This window comes from Juglans microcarpa x Juglans regia, chromosome 1S (assembly GCF_004785595.1).
Source record: "Juglans microcarpa x Juglans regia isolate MS1-56 chromosome 1S, Jm3101_v1.0, whole genome shotgun sequence".
NCBI lineage: Eukaryota > Viridiplantae > Streptophyta > Magnoliopsida > Fagales > Juglandaceae > Juglans > Juglans microcarpa x Juglans regia.
Genome location: NC_054595.1, coordinates 22099206 through 22109349, shown reverse-complemented (window position 1 = coordinate 22109349; position 10144 = coordinate 22099206). Strand labels below are relative to the sequence as shown.

Genomic DNA, 10144 nt, shown 5'->3' with positions numbered 1-10144 from the left:
GATCAAAATAAAGCAACTCTCTTAAAGGCACCAACTACAAAGTCAAAAATCCCTGAAATTAAACTAAGCTGTGCCCATAAACAAAGTTCATATCACAAAAGAAATTGATCAAACTTGGAAAGCTAACTCAAAATTATGGCAGCAAAAAGCTTTCTAACTTCATTCACCCCATCCGGAAGCTGGAGCAGCAGCACCTTCAATAACAGTGGTGGTCATTGGTGGCGCGGGAGCAGCATCCCAATCCCCTGCTACTAAAGCAATTGCAGTTGAACAAAAAAGGGTTAAAACTAATTAATAAAACAGGCCAACAAATATAACAGATGCCAGCCAAATAAGTAGTTTTTCCGCATAAAGATTTTAATTCTACAAGTAGTTCCACCTGGTTTTCCAACAAACCAAAATTATTCAAAAAGAAACAAAAAACAAAACAAAAGAAGGTAGTAAGGTTCTACCTGGTTCTGTGGCCCAAGTAGTAGGAACTGCTGAGATAGGATGCTGCACATCAGGGTTCCACTGAGTATCAGCAACTTGAACAGGCCACCGGTCAGAGGCAAGGGGAGGAGCAGAATAATCAGCGAGTTTAGAGCTCTGAAAAGATTCCACCAAACAAAGCCCTCAAGTTTCTTCCTCACCATCACATCCCACTTATGTCCAGGACGAATAGTACCGCGCATCTGCAGAACCATTCTTGCCAAGAGCCAAAAGAGACACCCTATGCTATGCTTCCCCTTGTTGTTGCCAGGGATACTAATATCAACATGCCGCATTGGTGAATCAGTGTCACAGAAGGCAATGGTTGGGATATTTCCAAGAGTAGCTTCCTTAATGGGCTGCAAGCAGCTTTTAGTAGTGAGTAAAAATCAGGACAAACAAAAGACAAGACGAGCAAACACAGATGCACACAGATCACGGCAATATACATAATCTTCTAATATATGATAGCATTCAAACTCTTCAAAACTCTTATGCGAATAGCTTTCACAATAAAAATATGTGAAACAAATAACCAACCAGTAACAGAACTTAAACCAGGCATCACATTAAGTGGGCAAGCAGTAATCACCTGGTGATCTGTCCTTGGATCAGTTAGGATGAGGAGACGGGGTTCATTGAAAGATGTCTGCAGCTGGTTAGTGAAGGTACCAGGAGTGTGCCTTCCAGCAATGGCGTGGGCACAGGTGTACATAGCAAACTTAAGGACTGCTCTCAGGCCGTAAGGCCTTGCAGATTGTACTATCATGTCTTGTGGATTCTCAATTGCAACAATCACCCGGGCTGCCAGCTGAAGCTTTTCCCATGTCTACCCCAGGTTGATTATGTATATGCCTAACCATCAAAACATCACTTACAAGTATCAGTAAATCTTCACAGGTAACCAACACGAATACACGACTTTTACACAAATACGGAAAGTGAAAGATGACCGAGTCCAGTGTTCTTTGTACACGGATAAGAAAAAATTGATGTACGTATAAAAGAATAGAACTCAAAATCAACTAAACCATTCAGCATTTCGAATATTTCGATAAAGCCAACAAGATTAACACCACTTTACATTATTCTTTGTTTCGCTCACTCCGAAAAACCACTGATACCCATCAATTCAGTTTTTTTTTCCCCCCAAAAAAATACCCAGAACTTAAAATCCTTATTTATCTCTTTACTTCCCATTCCTTTTCATCACCCCCAATCAGAATAAAACACAGACAAGGAGGAAAAAGACTGAACGATCTGAGAAAGTGAAGCGAGAAATACCATCGTTGCGTCGCTTGAATATGTAACGCTCCATCTGGAAGTCAAAATTTTTAGTTCCAAGGTGGACCTTCGCGGCCAACATCATTTGAATGTCGGCTTCCTTCTGCGAGAGCTGGCGAGGGGCGGCGGGAGCAGCCATGCTTCTAGGAGTGGAAGAGCCGAAGAGCAGTAGAAGACTGCGAAGCTCTAACCCTAGCAGTACATTTATATGGCATCTACACACACCCTTCTCTCTTATTGACTTAAATGCCCTTCTGCCACTGATCTCAACGTGACTTTTGATATACACAAGAGAAATGATGAATGTACAACTATTTTATAATTATTTCAGTTGACCGATACTAATAAGTCCAACCACAGGTCCCTTTATTGTCGATGAATTCAATGCATGAATGATCAAAGCCTAAAACCTCAACGTTAAACTTCTCCCAAAAAAATCCCCACCCAGCCTTATCCTTTTTCTAGTTCTTAAACACCACCTAAAAAAATCTCCACTATAATTAGTGTCATTCTCAATATCATAATACCCTATTTAATCGCTGAACCCATAAATTGTTCGATCTTTATTATTTTAAAGCATAGTCTACATGCCACAAGCGCAGGGTAAAAAAAAAAATATAAGGCATCACAATGTTCCATAATTTAGACAGCCGCATGTAACTTAAAACATACATTTTTAAAGGTGCAATAAAATATAAGGCATCACAATCTTCTATTGTAAACTTTTAATCAGTTTGTGCTGAAGGAAGAGAGAGAGAGAGAGAGAGAGGGAGAGAATGCTTCACTCAATGATGATTAAATTAAAGTACCCAAACAAAGATTAACACAAACCAAGATTAAAAAAATCACTAGAATCACTCAAAATTAACACAAACCAAGTGTTTTACCCAAAAAAAAAAAAAAATAACACAATCATACTCCAATCATTGTTACCAACTGATATCTGTCTACATTTTAAGATGTTCCATATGTCAACCACATAAATAGACATACATTTAAAATGTGCCACTTAATAAATTTGATTAAAGAGACAAAATTTAAGAAGAAGAAAACATTTATGTTTTTGAGATTTACTCATATCTCATCGAGCAGGCTGCTTTCACTGCAATAGCAGAAAATTTGACATTGCTTGTCAAACCAGGGGGTTTAACTGATAATAGAAACCCACACAGTCTAATTTTCTATTAACTAGTGTGAATAAAGTACAACCACATGCATGGTCTATTTCAAAGTAATCAAATCCAACCTAAGTAAGTGAAGAGAACATGCATTCTATTCTACTGAGTGTTGGAGAAGAGCAGCAACGAAGTTTGGCCTTGACTAATCATACAAATCAAATCAACTAAAATGGAAATTTAAGTTTCAATGAGATGAGGAAGAAACGGGTGCAAATGTGCTGGTTTACATCATCATCCAGAAACAATCCTATTAATTGTTTGAGTCCCATTAATTGGACTGGTTAAAAGGAAGTGTTGACCACCAAGAAGTTTCATTTTCTATTTTTATTCTCTCTATATTTTTCTCAGAACGCCTCAAAGATCTCTTAAGATTAATTGTTTGAGTCCCATCACGATCACCATTTCTTACTTCTTTAATATTTATATATATATATATATATATATATATATATATATATATATATATATATATAAAGGATCTTAGAAGATTATGGGCCCAGTTTCAGCCAACACCAAGGCTCGTAATAGGATGAGCTTCAAGTTAAATACCTAAAGGAAATAATTTCTACTAGGAAAAAAAAAAAAGATGTAGAATCAGACAAGTTAAGATAATTTTTTGCATGCTCAGAACTTCAATTTTTTTTTTAAAAAAGCTCCAAGATAAAAACTAACATAGTAGGATTTATCTTCAAGACATGTAAAGTCATTTTCGACTCGGGAAATGAGATTTAATTGATTGCAGGGGAAGTAGAAATAGATTTTCCTTCTCTTCATTCCAAAATTGAGGTACGAGAAAATAAATTGTAACATGCACAATTTATGGTCGTTTCTAGACCAACTTCTTAAAAGAAAGACAGCAACATAGTTAAAAAAGTCGAGATAAATGAAAATACATACCTGCACCAACCGAACGTCAAATGCTGGTCGATTAGCAGGATCTTATGCCAATTGCAGTAGAGTTTTATGAGCCAGCACATCCTCTGCCCTCTTCACATTCACATCCAATGCAAAACTATGACGTCAACAATTAGGTAGCTCAAAAAAGTTAGTCCTAAAAACACATTGTGATTGAGTAACAAAGTTTCATACCTCGAAAATGATGGTTGCATAAACTAATAGCCCTAATGCTCTCTTTGGTACCATAAAAAAGTTGATAACGAAAGTATACCTGAGACTTATTCAAGAGAATATATATATATATATATATATAAACAGGTCCACACATCAGGTGTGTTGCGGTTGCAGCCAACAGTAAGTTGATGTAAAGATTTTCCCCCAAACAATACATCATCACAGGTCTAACTGCTTAAGCTAGACATGATACTTAAGCATGATTTCACAGGTTGTAGGGACAACACATGATCACAGGTTCAAAGTGTGATAAAGACCATAAAATAGAGTGGTGAATGCTACATTAATATATTTCTTATATCTGGAATATTGGAAGTGTAATCATAAAAATTAAATATCAGTCATGTATTAGTCATTTGAGCATAGCATCACAGAAATCAATTAATATACTAACAACAACCTAAACTCCAAAATTTTCCAAAACGAAACGAATTGAAGTACAAAAAAGGGCTCTTGCAGGAAAAATTACCTTGAGTCTTTTTAAGACTAATGAAAAAAATGCTCAATAATCATCTATTCAAGACAAGTTTGATATTTACAAAATAATCTCATTCTCACCCCATCGGCATCATTCTGAGCAGGATGTGCCTTACTTGCAGCCAATGCTGCAGCCAATTCTTCAGCCTATTTGATTGATATAAAAAAATTAGTAACCTTTATATAAAAATGAAGGAAATTATCTCAAAATTCACCAATGCTAGCATGAGGAACTCATTTGGTATAAAATTTTTCTTCTCTAAGGCATTAATTAAACACACGAATGGAAATATCATCCGCTTGTGAGGGACAAAAGTGGCAGATGTTAGGAGCAGGAAACAAAATATTTTTACAAGTGTACCTTCCGAGCTCTATTTATCATTATTTGTTCAGCATTTTCTTCCTGGTACCTTGCAATTTTTTCTTCAATAGTAGGGACATCAAATCCTTCAATCAAGTTAAATGCTGAAAGAATGGTTTTCCTTCTGTCAAAATATATACTCTTAAGTATAGAATTTCAGGAATGAAAAAAGAGAAATGTATTCCATCAGAGGCAACATTGGAAACATCTACAGCCACGCACCATTAGTTTCAACTAAATACATATGCCCAACCAGAGGAAAAAAAAAAAAAAGATAAAAAAAATCTCATGTATGCCCAAACCCTAGAATCACAGATTATTTACCCTCCTGCAGATATGAGGGCTTCGCATTGGTGGACTGAGGGCTTCGCGTCAAATGACTTAGGGATCGAGGCTGCTTGCGGACTGATCTGCTCGTGAGGGCTTGTGTCGTGGTGGGGAGGGCTTTGATCCGTGGTTTGTTGCTTGGCTCGATTCCGCTGAGATCGAAGACGACGGAGGAGGTGCAAAATGAGAAGACTCTCGAACAAGAATTAGGGCTGAGAGGAGAGACGATTTCATCTATATGTGAGGGCTGAGAGCCTGTGAGCGTGCGTGTAAGTGAACCCAGTCCAGTGCGTTTAGTGATTCGGTCCACGTGTCAGGTGTGTTGTGGCTGTAGCCAACAATAGGTTGATGTAAAGATTTTTCCCAAATTATTAACATATACTTCATGTTCAATTGACTAATACACCTAAGAAAAATGGGTCTGCTTTCACAATTCAGATCACATGCATGATCCCGCCACATATAACATACTAGACATGGTTATTAACAGTCTATAAATAGCATCCAATCCAGGAGCCTTCTGCAACATCCATCCCTAAACCTTAATTGCTTGCTTTCACCATTTAGTAGTCTCATGGCTGCTAAAAGATCTCCCGTCTTCTCCTTGATCACTCTTGGCCTCCTCCTTGCCCTCATTCCTCTCCTTTCTCATGCAACAACTCCACCTCACTCTTCTGATAAAAAAACATCTCCCTTTGGATTTCAAAAGCATCTTCATGGATGCCACAAGGGTGAGAAGCTCAAAGGTATCCATGACCTCAAAATGTATCTTGAAAACTTTGGTTATTATCACAAAACCAAAAACAACACCCATGCCAATGATGATGATTTTGATGAACTCTTAGAATCTACTGTCAAAACATACTAGCAAAATTATCATCTAAAGGCCACTGGGACTTTGGATGCTGAAACGGTATCAAAGATGATGATGTCTCGTTGTGGCATAGCAGATATCATCAATGGTACAAACTCGATGCAATTGGGCAAGAAGAAGCATCACCACCGCAATGGCTCATTTCATACCGTCTCTCATTATAGTTTCACGTCCCCAAGTGCTCCAAAGTGGCCAACCTCAAAGTATAATCTCACATACGAGTTTCTCCCAGGAACCCCAACTCAAGCCACGAGTCTTGTAGCACAAGCATTCCGAACATGGGCAGGAAACACCCACTTCACCTTCTCACAGGCTCAAGCCCTGTCAAACGCAGATATCACTATTGGTTTTGGAAGAAGGAATCATGGAGATAGGTTTCCTTTTGATGGAACTGGTGGAACCCTAGCTCATGCATTTGCACCAACAGATGGAAGATTCCATTATGATGCAGATGAGCCCTGGAGCGTGGGTGCTACTCCGGGTGCATATGATTTGGAGACAGTTGCTTTGCATGAAATTGGGCACCTTCTTGGACTCGGGCATAGCTCAGCTCAAGGAGCAATCATGGAACCCAGTATCTCTCAAAGAGTGACTAAAGGCTTGCATGCAGATGATATTGCAGGAATTAAAGCCTTATATAATGTTTGAGAAATGTCTAAGTGTAACACCCCGTATTTTAGTGTATTTTTTAATTGAAAGATTATTTGTTATTAATTTAAAATTTATTCTCTTGTTTTAAAATTGTTGGATTTTTAGTTGTGTTATTTTTATGACTTTTAGTTTACGAAAATTATTTTTGAAGTGCTTTCTCTAAATTAATTATTTTTATGCGTTTAAATTTCTTCTCAAATTAAATTAGCTTGTTGTGGGGTTTAATTATTTATTTTCATTTTAATCACTGCGTTTGAATTATTTTATTTTACTTGCTGTGTTAAAATCGTTTCCGTTGGATCATTTTTATGACCCAAGATATGAGGATTGAACCTCATTTCTTTCCATACATTTTCTCTTTCCTCTTTTCTTTTTCTTCTTTTTTTTTTCTTCTCATTTTTCTTTTTTTTTTCTCCTCTCCTCTCACGCGCGCCGCACGACTCTCCCCCTTTCTCTCTCCATCCGTTTCTTCTTCCACCCAGCCCCGCCGCCTCGCGCTGCAGTGTGCGACACCGCCCGGCCCACTGTCCTTCCCAGCCACCAGCAACCACCCCCTGTAATCTCAGCCCCAACCGCGCCGCCGTTAGCTCCCACGCGCATCACCAAGCCGCGGCACTCCTTGCGCCGCCGTCGCGCCACCATCTTCTCACCACATCATCCTCGACCTTCTAGCAACCCAATGGACCCAACCCCACCTCCGATCTGTCACCGGTGAAGCCCCACCATCAACATTTCCGTTTTGGGTATTTTTGCACTTCAACCGCCTATTGCGCCGCCACCCACGGCCAACCACCACTACCACTAGTTTCACCGACATCCCTAAGCCCTACCCTATCAATCTTGGGTCTTCGTTTACACCCGTTCAAAAGTAGATTTTTGAGACCCACGGCCACAGTGCTTTTGGCACTGTTTTGTTGCTGCGTTGCCGCTTCTAGCACCTCCGTGATCTCTTAAAAATTATATTATAGCATTGTAAGTATTTTTTCCAAAGAACTTTTGAGATTTAAATGTATTTATACTCTAATTCATATTTACTGTTAATTTATTGGTGGTGCCGGACTGAGTCCGAGGAGTAAGGGGATCGGTTAGATTGGATGATGGAGTTGTTTGTGTGAGATTGGTTTATGCTATGAAATTTGTTAGCTGTTTCGGGTTTAAATATTGGTGTTTAGAGTTTGACTTTGGTCATGGTGAATATTGATGAATTTTAGGAAGTGATGATATATTTTTGGATTATTGGTTTGATGTATTGGAAATGTTTAGAAGGGTTTGTTGGGGCCTTTTAACATCTAGAAGTGTTGAGATATTTTTTCCTGTTGTGGAGTGGTGAACAGAGAGAGAGTAGTGTGTAGTGTCGTCCTGATTAAATTGTTAGTAATTGTTTGGGACTGCGAACTGTAGGAATAAGTGTGAGTTTTTGGAATTTGAGTTGACATTGGTTTTGATGCTTGCATTGGACAATATTGAGATTGGTATAGAATATTTTGGGTCGAAGTGTGGGCTGTCCGGATTATTATTTGGCTGATTGAGTTTGATTAAACTTACTGAATTATGGTCTAGAAATTGGGTATTAAGTTGTCTAAGACCAATTTTGTGTTGTTGGACTTTAATATTTAGTTTATATAATTTTTATGAATAGGTGACGAGACGGATAGAGACCGTATTCAAGTCATAGATAATGCACTGCAAGAGTCAGGTAAGCGGGGTTCCTATGCTAGGCCTTACACGAATTATTTGAGACTGAGGTTGATTTTCTGAAAACTTTGCATATTTTTGTGGTGAAATGAGAACTTTGGAAAAACAAAACCAACCTCGGTCGTTTATTTGCATACTCGTGAAATTTGTACGAACAAGAGAAAAATATGTTCTGACATGCATTGTGTAGAAATGAGCTAAATTCTGTCATGTGATTTTTGAAATCTAAAAAATGAGCGATATTGAGTATATGAAAAGTTGTGCATTTATTTGAAAAGATGTGCTGGCTTTTGTGTTCAGTGTGTGTAAACTATCTGATTCTGTTTTGATACTTTGTATTATTTTGATATAACATCTGAAAACCTTTGGCATGGTGAACTGGTTTTCGTATCTGACTCTGTCTCTGCTTTGCTCTGCTCTGCTCTGTTTGGGTTGGTACCAACTTCTCTGTCTCTGAGTGCACTCACTTTGGAAACAAAGTGGTTTTATTGTGGTCTTTCCTGTGTGCACACTCGGGGCTCCGAGAAGAATAAAGGAAAGATTTCACCTCTGTCTCTGCCTGGTTTGGCCACCGGGGTTAGCACAACCCTACCACGGGGGTGAAACATGGTCTTTGCTCTGTTTGATGCTCTGTTTTGATCTGATGATGATACTTAGTTTATGTTATGCCAAAGTACTATGAGTTTTACTTGTCTTAAAACTATCGCTCTGTTACTTTTGAAAATATGTTCTGTTCTGCATGATAACTCTGGAAAATATTTTGTTCTGCATGCTCTACTTTGTAAATGCTCATGTTTACACGCTAGCATATGATTTCTGCTTACTGAGTTGTTGATAACTCACCCCCTATCTTCATAATTTTTTTCAGATGATGTGGAGAGTCCAACTGAGGACCTGGATTAGATTAGTGAGCATGATTAAGCTGAGAGAGGATGTTAGAAAAAGGAATTCTGATGTCTTATGTCTTTTAGATTTAATTATATCTTGGGCTTGTGTTTAGTAAGAATTTTGAAGTTATTAGTTTGGTTTGTTATGACTACTGGGAGATTTTCGACTCCTTAGCTTATTTTGTTGCAGTAATAATTTTGTAGAGTTTCAATGTGGTTATTTAGAGTACTTGAGATTGAGTTTTGCTAATAAAGTTTTGGAGTTTTATTTTAGTTGTGTTGGAAAACATGTTCTTAAGTGACAGGTAGTAATTCTCCAGGCCAACTGGGTTTGGGGCGTTACACTAAGAATTTAATGGGAGTAGATTATTATAGAATAAAGCATTTGTTGCTTATAAAATAAACTGTGACGATGATTGAAGTAGGCCATATTGTTTTGGCAAGAAGAGGGATATAGTTTAATAAATTAGCTGTTAAGATTTATGTCTTAAAACATTAGATTGAATTTTCACTTTATTAATAAAGTCAAATTTAGATAATCGTGAATATCTTGTTAATTTGGGCAATTATAACTCCTGAGATGAATTGATGTGCTCAGTTATAATGTATGCTAATTAGGTGCATTTTATTTTCTTACGTGCATGATGGTTTAGATGAAAATTAATGAGTTGGCATGGTTGAGGACAATTGTCAAATTTTCATGGATCTTGGCTCATGAGTACGCCTTGTTATAGATTTATTAACCAAATCGAATGGTAAATTGAAATTTATTAACCTTCGAACGCATTTTAGCTTCCGTTTGAACTAG

At 37.8% G+C, this 10144-nt stretch overlaps 2 pseudogenes; one reads left to right on the top strand and one right to left on the bottom strand.

Annotated features, from left to right (window-relative positions):
- Window positions 1–3610, bottom strand: LOC121247170 (annotated as a pseudogene).
- Window positions 3611–5803: 2193 nt separating this feature from the next.
- Window positions 5804–9875, top strand: LOC121247015 (annotated as a pseudogene).
- Window positions 9876–10144: the final 269 nt, after the last annotated feature.